A 25,952-nucleotide genomic window follows, 5' to 3' on the forward strand; every position below is an offset into this window, starting at 1 on the left:
TTAATGAGCACAGCCTGGATCAGATCAGAAGTTTAAATACCTGCCAATGCCAATATAAAAGCTTGTATTTCACGCTTCATGAGAAGGGCTCAAAAATAAGCTTAATTTAATAGGACAACAACGGTGGGAGGAAGTCCTGATGAAAGCCATGCAAGGTATCTGAACACAGGCTATCCATGGAGCCACAGCTCCGCCACACTGACATTCACATGGAGGAAATGACAAAGAGGTAATTGAGTGTGGGGACCAGATTTGGCACAGATTTATCAGAAAACACCCCACCCCCAGGAGTCTGACAGTGGCTCTCTGAAGGAGCACGGCAGCTCTGTATTGTTTTGGTTCTCTGGACAAGTGGACAACAGTCTGAGTGGGCATCCCGGGCTAGCGGCCAATAGCGAATAAAAACACGCTGTTGTGCAGAAGGACAATTAGGACAAACTCACGCAACAGACATCTATCTAGTGGACATGACAGTAATTTCACAGATAAAACAAATATAGCCTTCTTTGTAGACATTTCATAACGTGTGCATGGGCAGACACTCTACAATGACTCTACTGGAAGTGAAATGCACAAACAAAACACACATTAGAGATGGTATCGCATTTCCATATCCCCCACCTCCAACGCTTACTGATGATTAATAGTTTTCTGTTGCTAACACAAACTTCAGAGTCCCTCGAGAACCAGATACAATCGAAAGTTATTTTAAGATATTTGTGCAGGAGGTGTCATCCAAATTTTGTAACCTTTTGAAATGTTTGATCTGACAGTCAGGTTTCCTAATAAGTGCTTTTCAACCAGCATCCCACGCAGCAGGGGATGTTGCGGGCACTGAAAAACCTGAAGTTACAATAACAACTTGAAGCTGAGATTAAATAAACAAGTTAAAGACTACACAATAACAAACAAAAGGATTTTGAATACTTCCTACAACTTAATGCAACAATAGGCAAGGTTTTCACTGTTAAACATCCAAACATTGAGCTGAACACAAACACTTGATTCCTGCAACCCAGTTATGCTGGAGAAAAGTCAAAAGGAAGGGAAGCGGCCTTTTCACACGTGCACAGGTGTGACAATGGGCAGAGCTCCAAGTGTTCTGCGAATAGTTTTCTCTTTATTTTTCACACTCTTACGTCCATCCTTTTCTGTCGTCACTGCTGAAGCAAACCAGTCACTTCAGTGATGTCTGAAAAGCGAGTAGCTAAGAAATGAGGCAGAGGAAGAGTGAGTGAAACCATCAATGTGGTTTTCACAGGCAACACTTAAAATTATCAAAGCGGGAAAAGTCGAAGTGTTACTAATAACATTAACGTCAGACTAAGTGTCTCAGTAGGTCACACCAGTGAGTCATCATGCACAGGGGACATAATTGTTTAGTGTTGTTGTTGTTACAACTTGGAGTGTACTATACATGCCGTCAGTGGACAAAAATCCCTTCAATACCCCTGTTTATGATTTTGAACAATGCCATCTTTAAAGACCATTTCAAGCATAGAGTCATTTAGTGTGGCAAAAATGTGTTGACATACAAAACTAGTGTTCCCTGCAGGGACTTATTGTATAATTGTATATTACCAACGAGAAGCACATCACAAGGTAGCAGCACAAACCATTCAACAGCAGGGCCCTGAGGCCCTTTCACAGTTCTTTCTTGAGTGTGTAGAGCCTTTGTTGTATTAACAACCACATCCTGCTGTCCTCTGGTTCCCCTGATCCGTTCTATATATATATAGATAGACAGATAGATATCAGTAATCAGTGATTATTATTGATGGATATGTCTATTGGTAGGGGAGATAAAATCGTTTATCAATGCTGTATTGATGCAGAGGTTTTCGAGCAGGACGGCAAGGTGTAGCCTAATCCATAGTTTGTGGTTGTAGCGAGCTTAAACTATGTAGGTTCATCCCAGAGCGTTCTGCGGAATGGGGATTGAGGCCATCAAGGCATTTTTAATGGATTATATAAAGCTCTGTCTCTTTCTGATGCTTTCCAAACATTTATTTATCATAATCCTTTGTGCTCCTTTGAGCACAACACAAAGAGTGTATTCTCCACACACACATCATCACATTGCAATGTGACCAAATACAGCAGCTGAGAGTTTCTATTAAGGCCACCACACACAGCATTAAGCAAAGTTATTTATAGGTATGTCCTGATAAAGTTTTTTCCCCCAGATCCAATACCGATCTTTTAATTTTAAGTATTGGCCGATCCGAGTCCCGATCCGATCTAAAATAAACAAAAAAAATCCTTTCTTGCAGATTCATAATGGCTTTTCTTATCTTACTTGTATTTGTACTTGTATGGTGCATACGTGATCTAGGAGAGGAATAATGCTGTCAAAGCTAATGTATGACGATATTGTGACACTGTCTCTAGGAAACATTTCTGAATGCAGCGTGTGTTTGTTGTTGCTTCAGCGCCTGAGTATACTCGGCATATTCATTTATTTTATTTTTTTTGGGCGGTACTGAGTGACAATTTCTTATTACCACCTCGTGGCATATCTACATTGCACAATTTATAAATTTCAATCAAACTGACAAAGCAGTCTTCTACTTCGATTTGCAGTTGGCAGCTTTGACGCTAGCCAACTGCCACTAAAACAGAAGAAGAAGAAGAAGTTGTCTTCTTCTTCATTTTATGTTGGCAGTTTTGCCACTAGCCAACTGGCATTAAAACAGAAGAGGAAGACGTTTTTACGTTACTGGGACAATACCACTCTCTAGATACTGATCGGGACGTCATAGTTTTAGCTATTTTTCAGTGCCACTTTCCAAGTGGAAAACAATAGGTAGGGTGATGCGTTAAACTTTTCCAACCAGTCACTGTCACTCCAACAAAAAAAAAAAAACATTGCTGATATGTTCCAGTATGAAAACCTAATTTTACTGAGACATTACAGTCTATACCCTCCTTCAGTGAAACACTTGAGATTTCCAATAAGCAAAATACTGAAAAGGCTGAACAGCAGTCCGACACTATTGGATGTTTCCGGTTGCAGCCTCTAAATGAACAAACAGGTGCTGGTAACATGTTCCATTAAATGATCGGGGTGCTCAGCTGCATATACAGGCTCTGGGGATCTAAATAGATCTAAAAAATTGATTGATTGATTGATCATGATTTGTGATTTAGTTTGGCTTTTAGCACAACTCCATCGGACAGCAACCACAAAAGACAGCTTAATTATCATTTAGTTACCACTTGTGTTTCATGGAAGATGGAAATCAGGGCAACAGAAGCCTTCACAATATGGCCCAACTGCAACTGACAGTTCCTATTAGCCCACACTTTGAACTGGTTATTTATTTACTGAATTGAACTCTTAAGGAGGCAGAATGTAATGGCCAAAATTGCCCCAGAAAAAAAAATCAGCGGCTGACTCTGCTGATCACCGCTGGCCGGTAAATTCATCCAACTGCCTAACCCTAGAAAACACCTTAAAGACCTTTGCTGTGACTAAACAGAATAGAACATAGAATGTCAGTGTCTTTTATGTTGTGGATGTGGAGAGTTGTGTAGATCCTTTCCAAATCTTCCTTCCAAAAGACATGCATATTTTGTTCCATTGGTATACTACAAAATAATACGGGCCACAAACTTTCAAAAAATGCAGTTTTATTTGTATTATGAAGAAAAATACAAATGCTGAATAATTTTTCATTATCTGGGGCTAAATAGATACCAGACATCACTGACTAGAACAAAAAAATAGCCAGTGTGTGAATTGGCAACTGACACCAAGTCGAGTAGGCATTGACTAGGAATGGCTGACACGTACAAATGAGCGTTTCTGCAGAAATCACCCTGGAACACGAAGCAGAGTGGTACAGAGAAGCCTCCTGGAACACAGTCAACACATTTCACACACGCAGGGCCTGGAAACAACACGCTTGGGGCTTCCACCTTCATTTAGATGAAAATGGACCTCCTCGAGAGGAAATAAAGCCATTTTTAACTCCCCTTCTCGCTACGAGTCACCCTCCCATAATATGCCCAGTCAATGGACTGTGGGTCTATTCAACTGCAGGCAGCCCACAGCACAGCCATAAATAATGTAGGGCAGCGCACATGAAACCCTAATCACCATTGTGCTGTCACCCAACAGAGAAGATTGCTTGTTTAATTTACTGCGCCGCATCTGTCTCAGTTCTGCCCAATTTAGTTTCACAATTTCAATGGGCAAGTACTCCAGGTATTTATCAATATGCTTTTCACCCTGTGCCATGAATCAGTACGAATGTGACGTTCATGTATCTAAGGCTGAGTGAGAGCGCGTGTGTGTCTGCGCGTTTTTTGTGCAGATGCCTTTTTTTGGCTGGAGATGTGTATGTGTCCCACGAAGAACAAAACAAGAAAGCTGCAGCTTGTGAAACAATAAAGGCTGGCTGAGGAGACGCCATCAACACTCAATAACCAGAGCTCATTACTGGTCATATACAACGTACTTCATTACATTACTGTTCCATTAGTATGAAGACATTTGCATATTCCAGTCACCTCTTTACAGCGGCTGTTGATCATAAATGGCAGCCATATGCTGCCTGGTGCGCCATATTACAGAATTATTACTGCGACACAAAAAGCCTAGAAAAATGGAAATTACGTTGACACAAAATGAAATGGAAAACCAATCAAAGCATCCAACGTTATTGATAGAGCCTAGCCAACTCACTGACTCAATGAGTATCATTTACAACCACAGGTTATGCTGTCTCGCTGACAAAAATCTGGAGGCTGAGGCCTTGTGTGCTGTGCTGGGCTGGGTGCATTTCTGAGATTCCTTCCTCACATGTACTGTTTATTTATGTATAAACTACCAACACATCTCTGCAGCTTTTTCAGGAAGATGAACTGCTGCATTATAAATCTACACAAAGGTGCATGTAATTAGTCTGTAATCATTTCTTGCTGCACCCTTTACAATGTATTTCTGTCTACTCCTTCACAGCACTCTAATCATTCCTGTACTGCAGTGTTTCTGCAGGGCAGTGATTTGGTGGGATGGCTCTCTTCACTTGGTCTGGCTGCACTGTGATGGCAGCCCACGGAGACAAATAAGTAGCAGCAGCTCACTAGCTTCGCAGACTTGGCACAAGTCAAGGCAGCGGAGCAGTAAGATAACGATGCTATGTGTTGAGGCACTTACAAGGAGCTAGCTGTTTCGATGTAGCGGCAGCAAGAGTGGTATCATCTTTGTTCAGGACCATTATCTCTTCCACCGTGGTGTTCTCTTCTCACTGATAAATGTGGCCGAGCAACTGGAGCTAATGTGCAAGCAGCTGCAATCACAGCAGCTGGGTAATACACTGTCAGCGACCACATACACCCACACAGGACGCACAAGAGAGGGAATTTGTTCCACTGAAATCAGTGCTGAGACGCACTGGTTTGTACTTGAAACTGCACATGAGACTCGCATGTTATGTTTTCTATAGTCAACTGAGAATGACACAGTCTGGTGGCTTACTTAGGAAGCTGAGGTTTGCCATGATGATTTCATAAAAGTTGCTACTTTTCCAATGTGCGTGTTTACTGCTTTTCTGTTCTGTTGCCATTGTAAACTCGATGTCCTAGATATCTTAGAGAACCCAGGCTTCTGAGGATGTAGTCTTGGAGTTTTGCTATGCTAATCTGCAGTTCAGTCAAAATGAAAAATAAAGTTGCAAACTTAATCTGGAGCTAATCAGTGCGACAGGTCTGTGTGTATTTTCTCTGTTTGGTATCTAAGCCTTCTTGTTGCAATTTTCTGCTGTCAAACTATTTAAAGTTACACAAGTATTTACAGAGACAACATGAAAATGACAGGTTTTGTTATTCTGAACATGTAATCAAAAATCATTACAATGGTATAACTGACAGCAGACACGCTGCAGGCACAGAGAAGCACTGGTATTATCAAGGAGCACTTAAGGACAGATTGGTTAGTCAGACATCTGTGTAAGTGACACCGGCTATCTAGCTAGCTGTCTGACTCATGGCAGCAGAGGGTTAACTTGGCAGCTCAGCTGTACAGCGCAGCTCTAAAAGGAATATTAACAGCATGTCCCTCAGCGCAGACTGAGAGAGAGCAACAGGGGAAAAGGAGGATGGAGAGAAAAAGAGAAGTGGAGAACAGGCAAGGAGCTAAGGGGTGGGTGTGCGAATCCAATTTCCAGTGACAGTGTGCTCAGGATCACTGTTTCAGTGAAAGAACATATCATCTGTCAAAGTTAATGGCAGTGTCCTGGGGAAAATGAAGGAAAATAGAATGAAGACCATTCATTAAGAAGGTGGGGGATGGGGGCGTGTCGAAGCCGTTGGAGTGCTATACTGTCTCTGCGGGAAAATAAATATATACACAAGCTATTATTTGTGCATTTACAAGGTAGCAGCACAGCCACAGTCATGAGCTGGTTCTCATGCTGCAGAGATGATATCAGTGCAGAAGAGGCTCAAGCACAGAGCTATCACCGGGAATGAAGAGGTCATCCTAGCTGCTTGGTAGGACGGCTGGCAGACTAGCCAACAGGCCCGGACAGCCTGTCTCTCACTCAGAGCTGTGGATGTACTCAGTGGAAGCAATTGATACCATTGTTTTATGAAGAGGAGGGTGGAGGGGGATTAAGAATTAACAATAGGGCTCTTTCACTAGAAATGTCAGCCATCACGCCGGGGGACTGTCCGACTGGGCAGAGACGCTTTTGTAAAAAGCCAAGGTACAAAATGAGTGTGGAAAATAGTATGAAATTCTGTGACGAGAGCAATGAAACGCTGTGACATAGGCCAAAACATTCACACGCCAACTGGTCGAAATGCAATCTCAAACATGGGACGGCAGGCTATGGGAAAACTTTACAACACCGATCATGTGACACCATGCCAAGCAGAAACACAACATGTTCAATTTACTATTGTGTGACCTGGAATATCTGTTTGTTGAAAACATGCAGCACTCCAGCTAAACATGTCAATGATTTCAAGGTCTAATAAAACAATCTGAAGCTTGAAACACATTCAAAATCAATAACCAGGATAAAAGGTTATATGGGTCTTTAGCTCAGCCTCATTAGGAAAAAAAAGGAGACAAACGTGGCCTGGTTCTTCAGGCAAATTAACATGGTGAGGAACCTAAAATATCACAACTGATGATCCATTCTGGGACATTTTATTATGAGACTATACAACAGAGAGACACAAAGTTCTTTCTCTGAGTGCTTTGATAACCCCGCTGGCCTTGGACCTCTTTGAAAATCTCACTCTGAACGTTTGAGGTGAATACAAAGAGCAGGTTGAAGTGAGGTACCCTGCCGCTTTAAGGCTGGGATGAAACCAAGTTATTCTACCACTCTGACCTAATTGCTCTCTCACTCTCCCAACATGAACACTGGGAGCTGTGCACTCTGACACGTAAAGATTATTTAATACCATCAAAGCCATAAAAAGAGGAATAAAAGGAGGCGGCACGGAGTGGGGAGTGAGTTAACCCTCACGTGGCAGGCAGGGCCAGTTTATGTTGAAAGAACAGAAAGAGAATCAGTATGCAAAAGCAGGCCTGTCTGTCTTAACTGCTGCTGGCCAACGTGAGTGGAGCTCCCACATCACAGCAACTCCACTTCTCCTCCCAAAAAAAAAAAAAAAGAAATCCCACTCCAGCTTCAGCTACACTCTCCTGATATCGGCTCCCACCCTTCTTCTCTCCCGCTTTTCCCACACTCGCCCCAGTCCCTAAGGCAATGACTACGTCATTGGGCACCACAGCAAAACCACTGTAATATCCCAATTTATTTCTACTTATTCCGACAGACTCTGGGCCTGATTCATTTGGGTCAAGGCTGGTTTTATTACAGTAAAGCTACACTGCAGGGATCTGGACTCTGGTTAAAGGAAATATCCGTTTCCCTCTTCGGACCAGGGATGTTTTTGTGTTGACAAACAAATTCTAAGAATGACACCCGCCCCATTGGTTTTTTCCAATTTACAGTGAGCGAAACTGCGGTGTGGTTTCACTTTAAGTACTTCAAGTGCTTCCTACTCCAAAAACGGAGTTACTAGCAGTCACAACCTGACAGCGTGTGGGTGGGACGGGGTAGAGGTGTTTACCGTTAAGTAAGCACTGGGTGACATCTCCAGGGTGCCCTGCCATTGTAGGGAGCATATCTCATCCGTCAGTGCCTGATGAGTTTGTACAGCGCAGCCACAGCCTCGTGAGTCAGCCTGGCTTGTCAACATCAGGCAAAAAGGCTCCTGTGGCGAGCGTGTGCGTAGACCACGACAGACCAGACTAAACCAAACCACCTGACACACTAATGTGTTATTCAGAGAAAGCTAGGTCCAAAGCCAAATTTAGCCAAGAGAGTATCTCGTCGCTTTTCTCATTATCGCAGACCTGAAATTTTATTTTGAAAGGTTTTCAGTTTGCTTCTAATCGGCCGGCTTTTACACCTTCTCTGCTGTACAGACGACAAAATAGGAGAAAGGGAAATACACTGCAATATGTATATAGGTCATCCAAAGATTTATAATTCAACAGGCGATTCTAGTTTACTCCATTATTCAACAGAGGTATATAATTTGGAAAAATGTCTGGCCAATATTAGAAAAACCAACAGATAGAACATCCTGCATCCGTAACCTGCACATAAATATCTCTAAATACAAACTGCTTTAAGAACTCGTCGCTTCTCATCTGGTTAATTCATTTGTTCCACGGGTGATGAGCAAAACTATTAACAACTAAAACTCACACAGCGAGGACTTACTGACTCACTACTGCTGCGCAACGACAAAAAGAAAAAAAAAATCCTTTCCAGTGTTTTTCACACTCGACTTTACAATTTGCAGAGAAAAGAGAGGGAAACGCTGAGGGGGTGGGGGGAGGTGAAGCGGCAAACTGAGCATGCCGCTGCCTCGACTCGATGATACATTTAGTACCATGTGAAACTGAGGCATGCGAGACCTTTAACTGGCACTGTTCACATGAGAAGGCAACCAACTTCCCGTTGACGCTTGTCTGTTTGACGGTACCGCAGAAAAAAAAAACACTCCTGTTCACCACCGCATTTACATATGACACAGTTTAAACATTCAATATAAAAATCTTCCCAAGGTCTTCACGCTGCAACACACTGTTATGAGGAACAACTCTCATTTTTATTTTTTTTTCCTTTGCCGCTGCTGATAACAGTTATGTGGAGATATCATTTCTCTCACTATACAGAAACAGATAGATCAATTAGATCTGAAGCATTATATGAGATTTACTAACAAGTGCCAACATAATACTTTTTCAGATAACCTCACAGATTATACAGTTCTCATTTGATCTAAAAATGATCTGTCTCTTTCCACTGAACAATAAATATGTTCCTTACACAACAAAGTCACATGGTGGTCATGTTGACTGCTGTCCACCGTGATTTGAGGACATCGCTTTTCTCATTATCTCAGACCTGAAGTGTTAATATAATTAATGGTAAACTAATTTATAGGTGTAGACATCAAACATTTCAGATAACCTCACATCTTATCAGGAACTATGTAGAGAGCGGCAAGGTCTGGTGTGTATTTGCACAGTAATTACTCATGAGAGACTTTTTTGTTGCCGTTTGATTTGTTCAGTCGATTGCAGTTAGTCGCACAGATCACAAAGTAACCTTTAGTTCTCTGTGAAACCGCTCCCCTCATTTTGAACGGCATCTACATCATCTACTGTCACTCACATGGCAATCCACCGTATCGATCTAGGTCTTCGCCAGCTTGTGAAGAGAGAAAAGTTAAGATCACAGCAATAATCTTTCTAATTACATATTTCACAGTTGTAAAACTCTGTTACTACAATCTGACAATCTGACACGTGACACGGAATCAGGTATTGCAAGGCGGCAGATTAAAACGTTTACATCAAAAGTTACTGTCAAAACCATAATCCTATGTGACAGAGATTAGCGGGAAAGAAAACAAAAACTATCTTGAGTTTAGCCCAAGCCTTCCCAATTAAGACGAGGGCACAACATTTAACTGTGAATCACACATACGAGAGGAGGTGACAGAGTGGGAAAACCCTCAGATGCAGCAGATATGCCACTGAGTGACTCTTCCTCTAATGCATCTTGCTCTGAATGTCAAAGGAAAGGTCGGGAATCTTTTTTCTTTCACCGCCAAACCGAAAAATATATAAATAAATAATAATCAGTCTGCAGTGCCAGTGCAGCCAGCACCAGGGAGGCATCATTAAACCTGTGGTATCGTAAAATATCATTCAACAAATTACGCTGTGCCAGATGAGTAAAGTGCAAAGACTTACTCAAACACAAGGAGGTGTCTAGAAAATACCTGTAACAGACTTAAACGGAGGGTAATGAGCACTGCTGTTTTTACAAGACAACATTTTACAACACAACACTGCAGGTTTACTGACGCTGCAGGGTAAAATGCTGTAACCGTGCTGACATTTAATTTGAGGAGATGCAGACACCTCAAACAGCCACATTATGGTGACAGGTGATAATCGGGGGTGTTAACATATTGGAGGAGATGCCTGTCAGGTTGCAGAGGTGCTTAAAGGTTGCTTTTTTGTTTTGTGACAGGCGTCGGCCGGGTCACCAAGTTTCCAGCTCCGCATGGAGAGGACATCAGAAGGAATGCAAGCGGTGGTTGAGCCACTTCTCTCTCTTTTGTCTGCAAGCCTCTCATTCATTAACACCGAGGAGGCGAGCCTCTGATGAGATCGGTATTGATTATGCACTCGGGCAAAGTTTAGCAGCCGACTACCAAACGACACGAGGTGAAAATGTGAATGCGAAGAAAACACACACGTCTCTTCGCATTCCGCTGTCCCGACGTTGTAACAACGGTAGCTCTCTTCGTAATGCTCAGACGCACAATATTACACAATAACTACATACATGCACACTTTTCGGAAGCGCCAAGCTAAACTGTTAGCGGCGTGGCTATGCTAATTGACTCAAAGGAACTGTCAGCGCTTTAATATGTATACATTTATATATACATACATATCTTTGGAACCTACAGGGAGAAGCAAAGACACGTTAGCTTTGCATGCTAGCAGACCTGACAGACGTTGTTCTCACTCATATAACGTCGCATTAACACACACACATATAGTTTATTTTCGACTGCATGCTAAAGTGGCCAACTTGACAGGAGTTTCCACCGACAGTTATTCGTTTCTGACAACGAAAGGCTAAAAAAACCGTCACAACCGTGCACATTATAACCGTGGCCGTGACGCATTCAAACCCCTCCAGGTGAAAGGGCTACGGTTTGATACTGCACCCGGCTAAAAGCTCAGACAGAAGCTCAAAGCTGGCCGCACGCTGTCAAATGTTGACAAGCTGTCAATGACAAGTGTATGGTAATACCTGGGACCTGTTGACTCCTCCTCCCGCTCCCCTCGGACTGCTGCTGGAAGTTGAGCCGCGCAGCTGTATCTCTCCGCGGCGGCGGCGGCGGCGGTGGCTTTTTCAAAGTTTTTCTGCCCGCTCTAAAAATCTCCGAACGGCGGGCCCCCGCGAGCGCCGGGCTGAAATGGCCTCCCCTCTTCCCGGGGCAAACCGTAGGCAAGAGGCGGCGAGTCGCTTTCAGAGAGCGGGCAAGTTTGGCACGGCTCTCGCAAAGGCAACCATCGCAGTCACGTTCTCTGGCTGTGAAATCCAACACCAGCCCTGGCCACGCCCCTTTCCTTTTATGGAGGGCCAGTCCTCAAAAGTGGATGTCCTGCTCCCTCCAGATGTGCAGTGTGCTCTGCTGAAGTGAAGCGAAGCAACAAGAAAACTGCACCATGTTGCATTTTTAATGGGTTTCCTATAGCGTACTTATTCTTCTGTAAAATGCAAAAAAAAAAAAAGACTCCCCTTTTCTCTATTTTCAGCCTGCATGCCAAAGGCCCAGCTTTAAGTGTTGCAAAACTTTATACTTAACCTTTAATATGAGGTTATAGTCAGCTGCGTCTCCAGTGGTCATTTTGTAACTCATTTTGTAATTTTTTTAAAGAAATGCAACCAAGCACAAGTTTGCAACACAGAGTGTGACAAATCAAAGGAAAATACTGTTAAAAATGCAACACAATTTTTTACAAAAGCCTCAAAGTATGTGGAATTTTGCCCCTTCCCCAAAAATAGTTCCACTTGTGCATTAAAATCACAAAACAAAATATCAACATACTAAAAATATATGGAACAATAAAGCATTCAGTTCACAGCAAATTAAAGTAATTTTTTTTTACAGTTAATAATAATGGCTTCGCCCTAAATTGAGTTCACTCTTTTACAGGAAAATCCCATGGGAAATCAAGCCTTCAGCATTTTCCCTTTTTGTTGACTCTTAAAACGTCTACACAAAAAGTAATCTCAGTATCATCACAGTGGGACACCAGAGAAGCCGTAGAGTCTCCTCATTTTGTTAAAATATGTATCTTTTGCATAAAAATTTTAACAATCCGGCCCCTCCTCCATTGCGTGACTGTGCCTAAGTGTCCTGCTGAGAGAACACCATTAAAGCCTCTAAAATATCTTCCATCGCAGGTTGTACATACCCTTTTGTCACACTGCATTTGGGCAGTCAGCCTCTTCTGTTTAATCCACCACACCAGAGGAGCGCTGCGGCTGATCACATAAAGAGCCGCCAGTATCGCTTTAAAGCCTGCGTTTATCTAAGAGCACTGCATTCGTTATAGAAATGCATGTTTCACGTGGGTGCATATTTTAAAAAATAAGTAAATAAATACATGTTTACCAGTCCAGCACAATTATGGCTGGCAAATATAGACTTTATAAGCTTTTAGTTCAAAGAATGTCCTCAAAATGAGCACTCAAAAGGCGTCTTAATTAAGCTGCTGTGGTCACATGAAAAAAGGTGGTCTTACTTTGCACATTTTACTAGGTAAGCAAGATATACACAATAAATTACTCAGTATAACTATAGAATAATTGTCATTTTCACCCTTAACGTGTGCATAAAGTAGTAGCAGGTGCAAAGGAACTCTTGCATCTGTGAGCATGTTTGTGCGCCTGGGGAAAGCACGGCTTCTCTTCTATCTGTTCTCTTCTAAAAAGTGAAGTTTTGTGACAAGTGGTAGACGTGAAACCCCTTGTCCCATATGATTGGACAAAAGGCCACGAGACAGCCACTGACATGTTTTGCCTCCGCGGTAGCTTCTCCGTTGCCTTTCATGCTTCCCTGGGAGCACTGACGCCGCTTCAGAGAGAGCGCTAGCGTCAGTGTCCTCCTTGCTTCCCCCTGCTGCCTTTAAGGCTTTCTTACACAAAAGCTGTGAGTGGCGCTAAACTGTGTCAGTTGTCACACATCACCACACGAGTGAGGAATGCACCGCTGAGGGGGCTGCTCGGGACACGGGACGCGGAGGCATGCGAGTTGCGGTGGACTGAAGGAGTCGTCAAATGCTAAAAGTATGCAATGGTCGAAGTAGCTGCTGTCATAACAGAATTGTTGAAGAGATGGAGCTGTCTCATTTCACTGCCTTCTGACAGGTGGAACTGGGGGCCCGGCATGCATGTGTATAGCATGTGTTCATGTAGATTAGATGGACTCACCCTTGTTCTCTCAAGTGCAGTGTGGGGATTTGTATTGTGGAGTACTGTGCTTCCTCTACATATCTCTAGGTTGGATAGTGAGGCCTCTTGGGTCTTCTTAGCCCAGCTGCATCCTCTCCTTGTAGCCAGGTTCACAATGGAAGTTATTGGAGCTGAATCTTAACAATTCTCCATTCTAGTTTAGCTAACATCTACTCTGCAACACATTAATAGACTGCTTATACACTTACAGACTCCAGCATGTACTATACAGCCTGATGGACATGTCAGGAATAGTGAAAAGCTATGTGATGCATGTACCATTGAAATCTCTACAAAGCCTCCCTCTATGCAAGAAGACCTTCAGATTGTCTTGCTCGACAATGGTACATGCACGTATACAGCCTGGTGGACACCCCAGGAATAGTGAAAAGCTATGTGATGCATATACCATTGAAATCTTTACATAGCCTCCCTCTATGCAAGAAGACCTTCAGATTGTCTGGCTTGGCACGGTGGCTTGTAAGGCATATGCATCAACTTGCTGTCTGCTTACTGTACAGGCACAGAAAATCAGAATTTGGACACGCTTCGAAGATCCAAGATGTCTAACGCTGCTTTCAACATTTTTCAAAGAGTAGCAAAGAGTGACAGATGAGCCTGACAGTGGCTTGAAGGATTAAGTACAGCACGCATGCAGCAGTTGCATATCTAAGCTTCTGGTTTGTAGAACATTTACTGCAGACTTTTGGTGTTTCAGGTTGGTTTCAGGTTGGATAACGTAGGGCCAGAGGACAGAGGCCCCCAGATAATGAAAAGAAAAGAAAAGAAAAGGAGATTAAAATAATAGAGAGAAAAGAGAATTAATTACTCTTATTAAACAAGACATTTTTAGGACCTAACAGCACCATCCAAGCTAACTAACTGATTATCTAGTTAATTTTATTCTTGGAAAGTCTTTTGAGTTTAATTACTTTTGCGTTCATGAGCCTTTTCTGGAGTCTCTGGAGTCATTGTTGTTGCTGAGGCGGCGGTGGTGGTGAGCCTGCCAGCACCAGCCTTGACAACACCAATGACAATCCCTCCGTCGCCCTAGCGTCGGTCCCAGTGACTGCTTGTCACAGCAGAGATCGCTCAGATTGGCTGCTCAGCAAGGTGAATGGGGTGCATGAGGAGAGAAACAGAGGTGACTAAGGTAAGCGGATGATGGAGTCAAAAGATGTGCAGTGTTATTTCTTCTCATGCAGGCTCAGATCGCATGTGCCTGTTAGCCACTGGAAACAGACCTTTGGGTGTGATCAGCTGCAACCCTTTGGCCCAGATGCAGCCGACATGAAGCAACATCACAGTACCTACGTGCCAACCTACTACTTAGTAGTAGGGAGGGGCTAAAACAGACATATTGTGCATAGTGTCAGCCCAAAAATAGTTTCTGTTTTTTGTTATAAGCCGAGTCTTAAACATCATAAAGGCATAAAAGTCACATTTGTCATCCAGCTCTCCGCAACAAAGACACTCCAACTTAACTAACTATTCATTTAAAGCCTCGTTAGCTGAAAACAAATGGCAAACACTGCATGACTGGATTCAGACAAACAGCATTCCAATACCTTCTTATCCCTCCGTTCGTTCCTGTGAAAACAATAACATGAAATAGTCCCTGTAGATGGTTATTGTTACATGACTGTGGTGGCGTGTCGCTCTCATATTTCTTTTTACAAGGAAACTTGTGAGCCCTTTAGCAGGTGCTCAGTTTCTGCCTCTAAATGCTGGGTGCCTGTTTACAGTCCAGTGTGAAAGTCCAGTGCTATTTCCAAATTGTGGTAACACTAGCCAGCCTGATCAATGTTTTTACCCCCAGCTTGGGGCCACATACCACATGTCATATCCTGGTTCACAGAGAAAAAGAGACCGTGTCAGAGACCAAGGGGGCCCCCCCCCCCCCCTCCCTCTGCGTAAAGTGTCACCCACACCCAAGAGAAACATTTCCAGTTCTCCAAATGTCAGTGGGCAATTACAGTGGGGTGTCTGATGCACTGGGGCAACACGAGAGCCCACGGGCATGACGTCAAAAAGGGCAGCAGTCTGCCAGCCTTTCTTGGTTACACATTTGGGGATCTGTGACCTGGCGTAAGGAGCTGAAGCAGCATGAAGGTGTCTGCTGTCGCCTTCTTAAAATCAAATATTTATTTGGGATTCCCAGCAGCCAAATATTCATCGTTCTGCAACTCCTGTTTATTCGCTTGTCATCCACAGCAGTGGAGTGTAATGGTGCAACCATTATTTCTGAAAGCCTTTTTGGAAGTACAACAATGACATGAAGATATCACATTACTTGAATGCTAAAAAGCAGCTACCCCGTCGGAAGCTGAATTTGCCACTTGTGTCTGTAAGTGTCTGTACAGGAGTGCTGAAAGGCTACATAGCTTTCATGTTGGCTCACTTTATGGTGCTAGACTGTGAAGAGCAAAGAAGAAATGTGCGAGGGGAAGAAAGAGAGCGCGCGGATGAGATGGTATCAGCCGCATGGAAACAGTTAGGCCAAGCCTCAAAGCCTCTTTTGAACTGCAAATGGCTGTTAAGAAACAGCTTTCACTCGGAGCCCTTTCGAATAACATGCCACCGACATACGGGAGGACTCAGAGACAGGACAGGACGCACACACACACAACCACTGCCGCCACCGCCACAGCCAAAGCCAAAGCCACAGCCAAACACATACACAGCCCTGCAAACCCACCCACCTAATCTCACCTGCAAGAGAGAAAACCCATTATACAGCTTAATTTTCTCTTTCTCATTTTTTCCCCTCCTGGCGCAAGAAAAAAAAAAAAGATGATTTTTTTTCAAACCTCTGACAGGCGAGCCTTTCGCAGGATTTAGTCCATCTGAAAACATGTGGTAAGCCTTGTGGAATGTTTCAAATGACTCCCAGATGTGGGCCGCAGACAGGTTTAACCCATTCTCTTCCCGCTCAGCGGCAGGGACGGAGTGCGGAGGAGGCCTTGCAGGGAGAGAGTCTGAGCGATATTCGCAAAACTTTTATCCCTTTCCGTCGATTTTTGTTACTTTCAAAGCATTAGGGCTCACTGAACTGCAGCCTAATGTAATTTGCTGTGAAGCTAAAAATGGAAGTTCTCTTATGCCGCATTACCCAAGAATAAAGAATGCGAGACTGCCGCTTTTTCCAGATGACTCAGCAATTGTAGGGACCTGACAAAATAAATAAAGCAAAACACCTTTATGACAGGCAATTCATACTCAGTTAACTTCTATGCATTGCTTTACGGACTGTTTTCTTGGCCTTTTTTCCCCCACTGTAAAGCCACGAAGAAAGCAGCACAGCTCTCATCATCGGCTCTAAAGCTTAAAACATTTCAGTGCGTTTCTGCTCAGCTTTGCCAATACCATAGAAAATAAACACAGTAATACTTTAACCTCACTGACGTTGTTTACGAGGTATGATTTAGACAGGATCCAAAATGGGGCTGCTGGATTGTTTTATGAAGGACATTGTTGTTGTAGTAACACTCCCAAAGATGGCGGTTTTGATGAGATAGGGAGGGAGGTAGCAGAAGAGCCAGACTACTAAACGGGGTGGAGAGAGTGAGCTGCTTTATATCCTATGAGCAACAAACTCAAGTGACCCCGTTCCCTGTTCTCTATCTCTAGCTCCGATGTTCCCTCCCTCCCTCCACCCTTTTCTCTCTTTCCTTCTCTCTCTCTCTCCTTCCCTCTGTACTTCCCCCTCTCTCACCAGCCTAGCCAACTGTGAAGCAGTTGTCCAACACGCCCGTCAGCCTGCCAGCCAGCATGCTGGACTGAGTCCCATTATACACAATCATAACAGACAGAAAGGGTACATACAGACAACCGAGAGTATTGCGCTAAAATTGAGGGCAGAGGAGAGTGGCAAGGATTCGCTCTGGCAGCAAGTTAGCAAGCGAGCGAAGAAAGTGAGGGGAGCAGTCGGAGAAAGAGAGATAGATGGAAGAGTCGTGTGCTGTGAGGCTCTTAGCAGGATGGGCCATATGAGGCCAGAGCAGGCTGGGAAAGATTGTTACCGCTTTGAGCTTCCACATGTGAATGCACCGCAAAACCCCCTCTCCCCCTTTTTTAAAAAAAAAAAAAAAAAAAAAAAAGAATTTTTGCCTCCCTCCCACAAGCCTCCCTAAGGAAAGTCCAGTGTTTTAAAAGAAAAATCACAAACAATTGCCAGCTCCAAATTCTGCTTTTTATTCCTGAAAGAGAGTCGGACATGCCTCTGCTTCCTTGGCCGTGCTGTGTCTCAAAGCAAGCTGAAACTCCTTTACTCAGCTCCGCTATCAGGACAGAACAGAATCATATTCATAAGACATCGAGTTAAATGTGTGTTTAGATTGATTTCCATGTACCTTTCTATCTTTTCCCTCCAAGTTTCAGCTTTTTTTTCTATAGGAGGTGGCCTATGCAGGAGAAAGATTCAACACAAACCACTGGATGTCAAAAAAAACACAATCACTGTTGGAGAAGTTGTCCAACAAATTAAGAAAGAAAAATAAATCTTGCTGAATTAGATGAGACAACTCATAATAGCCTTAGGTCTATGTGTTAGGATGGAGCTAGATCGATTTGATTAGTCAAGCAGGAGTGGACGCAGCGGGAAACCGCTAGCCAAGCTAACCTCAATGTTCAAAAATACACTTTTCAGCACCTCTATGACTCTCTAGTTAACACGTTCTCTCTTTATGTGCACTTGCGGCAGTGTGAGGTTGCCAGACAAATGTGATAGAAAGTGTTTAGTGTGGCGTTAAGGGTGCTAGAAGGCATTTTCTTTAACTTTGCAGTGAGCTAGGTTGTCTTTTTGTGCTTAGCTAAGCTAAATGCACTGTGCCTGTAATTTTACATTCACGTTGCAACATTAAAGTGGTATCAATCATGTTATGGATTCAATATCAACAGTCCCCGCATGTGGTATTCCAAAGGTCAGAGTTCATGGATTGGGGGCGTGTTGGCTGACGTTTTCAGAAATTGTGGAGGTGGATGCTGATTGGCTTTCTGAACCTCCCTGGCCCACGGATGATGTTATCACTTGAACAGTCACTTTTCACTTTTCCAGTGGAAAAGCAGCATTAAGCTAGATACAACTGCGTGAATGCTTTGTGCCACAGCCTGAGGTGCAAATGTAAATATATGTTACAGCGGTGTAGACCGCGACAAGTGTGATTTGTGCGCTTAGCAGCGTGTATGCAGCAATGCTAACACAGCAGCGCACAATGGTGTACGTCACTTGTGTAGGCTATGACGTAGGATCAGCGTAGATCTATTGCAGAGGCATAAAGCCAGCATTACCGTGAGAATAGGGCACCGCCATAGACGACAGAAAAGTCAAGAAACTACAGTCAAAGTAAGGAACTAGTTTTTCTGTGGTGTCGTTATTTTTAAAATGACAGAAGAGATTCAGAATGAGCTAGGGCGTAGTCTCTGTTCAGGCAGGTGAGTGCTGAAGGGTTACAGCTGGCAGAGCTGTAATAAAAATATAATATTCACCTCTTAAGCATCCAAGCCAAACATTTCTTGCAAGAATGTCAAGTCAAGCCGCATGAACATGACATACTTCCCAAGCTGACCACCTGGCAGCCTCTGTCTGCACAGCATCTTTACGCCCTCGCATAAGGTTGTTTTACACCTCCTCCCGCCGCGTCTGCCATTTTGGATCATCGGGGTGCCAGTCGCCAACATGTTCTCCTTCCCATCGTCTCATCAGAGGAAACCCAGAGAGTATGTCCCTTTAATTAGACCGCCCGTGAAAATAATGGTGCATTAATGACATTTCTACGGGGGCCAATGAGCTGGAACAACAGAGGAAAGACTAAATCACAAATCAATTCCAACAAATGTAATTAAGGCTTAATTAGCCTCCAGGGTGTCACTGGAATGCCACGGAGGGGATGATGTGGGGGAAGAAAGGAAGAAAAGGAGAAGTGAAACTGAATTTTAGAGAAAGCTGGATGATCCTGGGTCCTGAATACAATGTACGCTCTATTTGTAAGGATCATCTGCATGTGTAGCACTCCCAGACAACATTTACTACATTTATTATCATACTTTATAATGCTATTTAATGCTCCCAGGGCTTTGATTAAAGTCATAAGAAATGCTAGATTCTTTATGCTAAATGTGTGGCTCTTGGCACGTGGCTGTGCGGTTTTAAAGGGGTGGGCTGATTTAAAGGCAACACTTCCAAGCCGGAGCCACACCGCCAGCACTGGGTAGAGAAGTGCTAATTCTCTATAAAAACAGCAGCATGTACGGTTAAGCCCAGCAACATTCTGGTGTTAAAAAGAAAGGAAGGAGGGGGGGGAAAGAAAACAACAGAGGGGGGGGGGGGGGGGACAGAAATGCAAAACCGCAGGGAGGCTTGGATAGGACTGGCCTGCCTCGCTGGATGCCACATCACACAAACACAGACTCTCGCGCCAATAAATGAGCTTCATAAACTGCAATTAAAACCCTGGGCACTAATTTAGTGGAAATGGCAGCCTGTAAAAAGCGAAGAGTGTTGGAGAAAGGAGGAGAGGAGGGAGAGACACAGAAAAGGGGAAGTTTCTGGACTTTCTTTTTCTTTTTTCATCCCTTGCTTTAATGCAAAACACACTGGTGCATTTTTCTAGCTTGTACAACACACGTGCAAAACACACACTCAGCGCTCCTTTATCTCCACACACACAAAAAAAACACCCGCTATAACTTCTCATGCGTGAGAACTCTGATAAACTGCATCAGATAGAACTAATTATTAAGCGGAAACACAGAATGACATTGAAATACTTTCTGCTTTCTTCTACATTCACACTGTGTCTCTAACACATGCATTCACTTCACACTTGCACTCTCTGAGGCCTTTCCCAAAGGCCAACCAGGGACCCTGGAAGCCGGTTTGTCATATCAGAGGTGGAGTGGACACGGCTGATGGGAGACATCTGCCACGGCTGTCAGTCTATCATGGTTAGAAGACTATAGAATAATAAAACAGGCCCCACACGCTCAAAAACATAAATGCAGGTAGCCAGAGTGCCAGCTCCATAAACACATCTCCCTCCCTCCACCTCCGCAGTCTAAACCGTCGAGTGACATACTTGATATTCTCGTCAGGTTTGTGTATTTTATGATGAGCACAGCTGTAATTGGGGGTGAGTGGTTATGTCACGCGATGCAGCGCAACTCTGCGAGATAATGTTGTGCGCGGCTTTCCGCGGCGCAGAGTGACAGCGGAATATCAGGGGCTGAAAAAACAGTGTGACGGGCACAGGGCACTGCGTGTGAATTCCTTGTAAACCAGCAGCAGCCATTCCTTCGCACAGGATGGGTGGTTTCAACACCTCTTCCTGGTTAAGATTACTGCTGAGTATCGTCTGACCTTGAGCTGGCTCGTCTTCCCGCTCCTCTAAGGCCGGCTGTGAGCCGGACGGGGCTTTTTCAGTGTTACGCACGGAACCTGCGCAATCAGCTCGCTGAAATGTCAGAAAAAAACGGCAAATACGGCAGAAATGGTAATAAATATGCTTTCATTTCACATCTGTAACCACAGATATGAAAGATAAAGATCGGTGAGTTTTCACAAACGTCATGTGACTCATGTGTATGTAATCTTTGCTTGTTTTTTTTTCATGATTTCTATGTGTATGTGGGAAAATTTGCTCGAAACACTCCAAACATACACACACAGGTGGTCTCATCATCACTGCACCTCATCCCCGAGAGGACCAAACGTACTCTACACGGCAACTAAGCAACTGAGGCCGTGTTGCCTTTTTTAATTGCTTATTGACTAGCATGTCATGCTGTGACAAAAACACGGGAAACAACAGAGGAAAACCTGGAAGTGATGAGAATTGAGGGATGTAACGCATGGCTGAGCAGGAGGCTATCCCGGAGGAGGAGAGCGTAAAGTGAACTCTGCTGGAGAGTACATAAAGGGGATTTTTTATTTTTTTTATTTTTCTAAAACCCACCCTACACTGGCTCACAGAAGGGGTTCCAGTTTTAAAGCGAGACATTTCTTTATGTATATTAAAGAGTTCTTGAAAAGTTACGGCGGCATGAAATTGAGGAGGGGTTGTTTTTAGCCGTTAATCCGGGCATCAAGAACGTCTTTGTGAAAGAAGAGAAAAACAACTCGAGCTTGGCGACGGAAGTTTGAGGTTTATCACCACCCAAATCCTCTGCTCTATCTCTTTTTGGTTTCCTGTGTAAGTCACCATTTATACTAATGTGCCCTTAAGGACTGTGCGCGTACGCAGTCGCAAACGGTTTAAATAACACAGAGTTCATCTCAGTTTCAGGCACGACCGTGCATAAAATAAAATCTTCTCAGTGTAATTTCACAAAAAAAAAAAAAACCCCGCATAAGCAGGTTTTTTGCTCGTGATGATGAGCAAACTCTCGAACGGTGTAGTTTTTGTTTTTAACATCAAAGTAGATCTTATCACGCACCATGTACTTTCGCTGCCCTCAATTGAGAAATTACTAGAAGAATAACAACACCCTGTTGGATGGTGCAAAGACACCGTTTATGATTGTTTGTAGTGCTGAAGTTTTATAGAGAAATTCCCATTTTGTTTCGAGATTATTCTATTAATGCATACATACATGTCGACATTTCAGTCACTAGTTTCAGTGTCTATATTGGCACCGTGACTCACTTTCACTATGACTCATTGCACACAGTCACGCAAATGGGAAATGATACCCACATATAATGATCAGTCAGGATCAGATGTTGCTCATCTGTGACTCCTGCCGCCTTTCCCAGGGCTACGAATACTGCGCAGAGACTGACAGAAGCAGCCAGCGAGGAGTGACCGTAATCCTCAAACGTCCCCCTCATGTGATTCACAAGGAACCTGCCGCTGATCTGATCCAAATGAGGCGGAGAAGGAAAACTCCTTCCCTTGATCTCTCTGCGAGGGGGAAAAAAAAAAAATGAAATAACACAAGGGCAGCTAGAAAACCGCAGAGGCATGATGGTAATCTTGCATCGCCACGCCTCCAGCTCGAAGACCAGAGGTTTGCACGCAACAGGGATGAGCTACGGCACAGATTTCCCTTTTCGCCCAATATCAAGTGACACCAGGACTAATTTTTTAATGTCACTAAACGGAACATTTTCACTGGAGGTCGGTGGAAGTTGGTATCAAAATGTGAGCGAAGCCTCCAGTTATCACAAGTTCGCGCGTTCCGGTTGAACATAAAACATTTCACACTTCACAGACTCACGTTACTACAACTTATGCCTTTGAGTTAATTCACAGAACCACCAACTTTGCTCTTTCCTGTTGTCTCTGCCAGTGGCGGTGTGGTTTGTCTGTGCATCTGTGAGGGGTGAAAGAAAGAGGAAGTCTAGTTTCTTGTGTATTTCTGAAGTGCTGCCTACATTCTGTGCTACATTTCTCTGTCGCGTACGCAGAGCTTTTTAAAACCAAAATTTAAATTAGGCTTTATATAAATGAAACCACACACATGTAACACTAATACACCACAGAGCATTTTAGGTCATGATGTATTTACTGTCATAAAAAATTCTGGAACATTACTATAAAAAGGTTCCCGTCTGCAGCTGTGAATGTCATTTTATTTAGATTGCTACTGTAAGTGCGGTGAGCGTACTGGCATCATAGCAAAGGTGATGTTGGAAAGTTTGGGCTACACTGACAGGAAAATGTACCGAGTTCCCAGATTTGGAGCCAGTGTGTGGCATCTGGCTCTGCAAAAGTCCACCTTATCGTCAGTAAGTTGCAGAATGTAAGCATACATGTTCAGTCGGGAGCAGGAGCTGAAAGAGGAGCGAGGCACGAGCATGCCGATGGGTGGATGGGTGGGAATGAGGTGTCTCGTCAGCTGGAAGAGTGCCGCGCTTCCTTGTAATCCGCAACACGTCTGAGCCACTCATTATTCCAGAGCTGATTAGGCAGCGCAGTTTGACCTACAGTGATCTCCCCCTACGGGAGCAGCAGAGGCATCCAGAGACGGCCAGATGTGTCAGGAGCTCAGTGACAAGAGATTAAGGTCGCACTGTCCTGGCTGGATTAGTGCCAGGAGCTACATGATGCTAATGGGCTGGCACTGCCAGGCAGAGTGAAGGCATAGGTACGCTGGCAGATGTCGACACAGGGCTTTTGTGCTGGCGCCCCGGCTCCTCCTTCCACATGCCTCCCCGATGAAAGCCACCTTCGCTCCAGCCAAACAGATAAGCAGGGATGAAGGAGGTTTGGTAGCTGCGGGGTTATGAAACAAGTCACTCCAGCTAGAGGTCCCAACCTTTTGATCTACTCGCGGACGGAGAGTTAGAACAGCTCATGCTATGACCATCACTTTTTTACACAGCCTCATCTGACTTAAAAAATAAATGTTTTATTTTCAGATATGGATGGAAACTTCCGAAAACATTTAGGCAACTGTACATGCTGGATGCTGTAGAGTAGAAGAGTAGTAGAGTAGAATGCAGTGCAACTCAGCAGCCAGCCAGAGACCTTTTGTCCGTATTATTCTTACATGTTATTGTGTCCACGCCCCATTGAAAGCTGTTTCTGTGAGCCTGTTGTTGCTAATCCAGAGTAGGAAAAGAAGAAAAAATAAGCAAAACTGAGTGTAACAGTGACATATGCAATTCAATGTAATGCAACAGAGTGCAGGGTCTGAGTTTTTCATCATGCAACTTTACTGCATCATGTTAAAAATATAAAGCTCAACACAACATAAGTGGAATGTTAAGACTGCAAACTCAAATCAAGTTTTTCATCATCTGTCAGCCCGTCTGTTTGTTTTTTTTTCTTACGATGTCAAAAATGTGACATTTGGGAATTGCTCATTTTGCCTGTCACTCTGCCCGTAAATCTAAAGATAAGCAGTTTACAGTGATCTAAAAAGCAGTAAACGTGCATCAGAAGCTGGAACCGGCCTTTTCTCTTTGATAAATTACTTTTTGGATGAGGCTTGCATTCTTGTCATCGCCCGCAAATTCCACCCCAATGCCAAAACCAACTGTCTCGCTTTTAAAATTCATCTTTTTTTTTTTTTAAACGCTCAACTGGCCATCATAGTGTTTAGCAAATTTTACTCAAACAACAGATTTATTTGGGGTTATTTCTAGCAGTGGATTAATGCACATCTGGTGAGTACGATTTAAAGTTGAGGGGGAGGTTCCATATATCCGAGCTTCTGAGAAATTATTTTTATCCCCTTGATAAAATTGCGTGACGACCCTGGCTCCAGTACGCACTTTTTCAGTCACCAACTCCAAATGAGTATTTCATTTTTTTCATTTCATTTCATGTTCAATGCTGTCTGAGTCGTACTATTCATATTACTAAAAGGTAGATTCAAACTTGGCATGTTAAATTTGAATTAAACCGTTTATTTGTACATGATCACATCCCCTGTATGTCCACATGAGGCATGAGAGTGACAATAGGGATGAACCAAACTATTAAAAATGTGTTAAATTCAAGTTCTAAAATGTGAGTGTTGCTTTAACTTATTTGTATAGTTCATGTACACTGATCAGCCATAACATTATGACCTAATATTGTGTAGGTCTCCCTTGTGTCTCCAAAACAGTTGTGACTCATCAGAGAATGGACATGGGCCTTCTGAGGGTGTCCTGTGGTGTCTGGCAACAGAATGTTAGTGGGGGCCTTTGGGTCCTATGGGTTGAGGGGAGGGGCCTCAGTGGATCAGGTCTCTGGTCTAGGCGGGTGGTACATGTGTAAAGCGTTGGACATGCTTGCGCAGTTATGTCTCTGCGGGACATAGACGGTGTTACCTATGCACGTAGCCGACGCTGGTGCGAGCCATTTATACTTATGTGCTCATCAGTCTGGCTCACTCTGTAAAAACGCTAGTTGGAACCGTGTCTTTTTTGCCAGTCAGGTTAATTTTTGTTTCTACTTCCTGCTTCACTTTCAACAATGGCGGCTGTAACTCTCTCAGAAATTTTGCCAAAGACGAGTCATACAAATATTTGTATCTCTGAACCTCCTCAGTTAACCTTTCCTCGATCCGTTCCATCTTTATTGATCCAAAGATCAATTTGAAAATTGCAGAGAACCAGCTGGAAATACTAATAGGCGGTTTAGACTTCTGCGTATAAGTTGATGCAGAAGCTACGGCGGCAGCGTAGACCCCTACGCAGACCCTACTGCCGTAACTGACGTGCTCCTCCCCAGAGATGTAACTATGCGCCACGGCGACGCAGACCTCAAGAGCTGTGATTGGTCTGCTTGGTTGTTGCATGTTTCCGCTTTAGCGTTTCCAGCTGCTTCTCCAGCTGCTTCTCCATCTGCGCAATTTTCAAATTGATTGTTTAGGATCAGTACAGATGGAACACATTGAGGAAAGGTTAACTGAGGAGGGTCGGAGATACAA

General features: G+C 43.7%; 1 protein-coding gene across 1 annotated transcript in view; it reads right to left on the bottom strand.

Annotated features, from left to right (window-relative positions):
• Positions 1-11,681, bottom strand: part of raraa (retinoic acid receptor, alpha a) — a 137,091-nt gene extending 125,410 nt beyond the window's left edge. The window contains exon 1 of the mRNA XM_084568152.1: positions 11,379-11,681. The gene's annotated coding sequence lies outside the window, so the exon portion shown is untranslated. The remainder of the gene's footprint in view (positions 1-11,378) is intronic.
• Positions 11,682-25,952: the final 14,271 nt, after the last annotated feature.

Source organism: Chelon labrosus (assembly GCF_963514085.1).
Source record: "Chelon labrosus genome assembly, chromosome: 19".
NCBI lineage: Eukaryota > Metazoa > Chordata > Actinopteri > Mugiliformes > Mugilidae > Chelon > Chelon labrosus.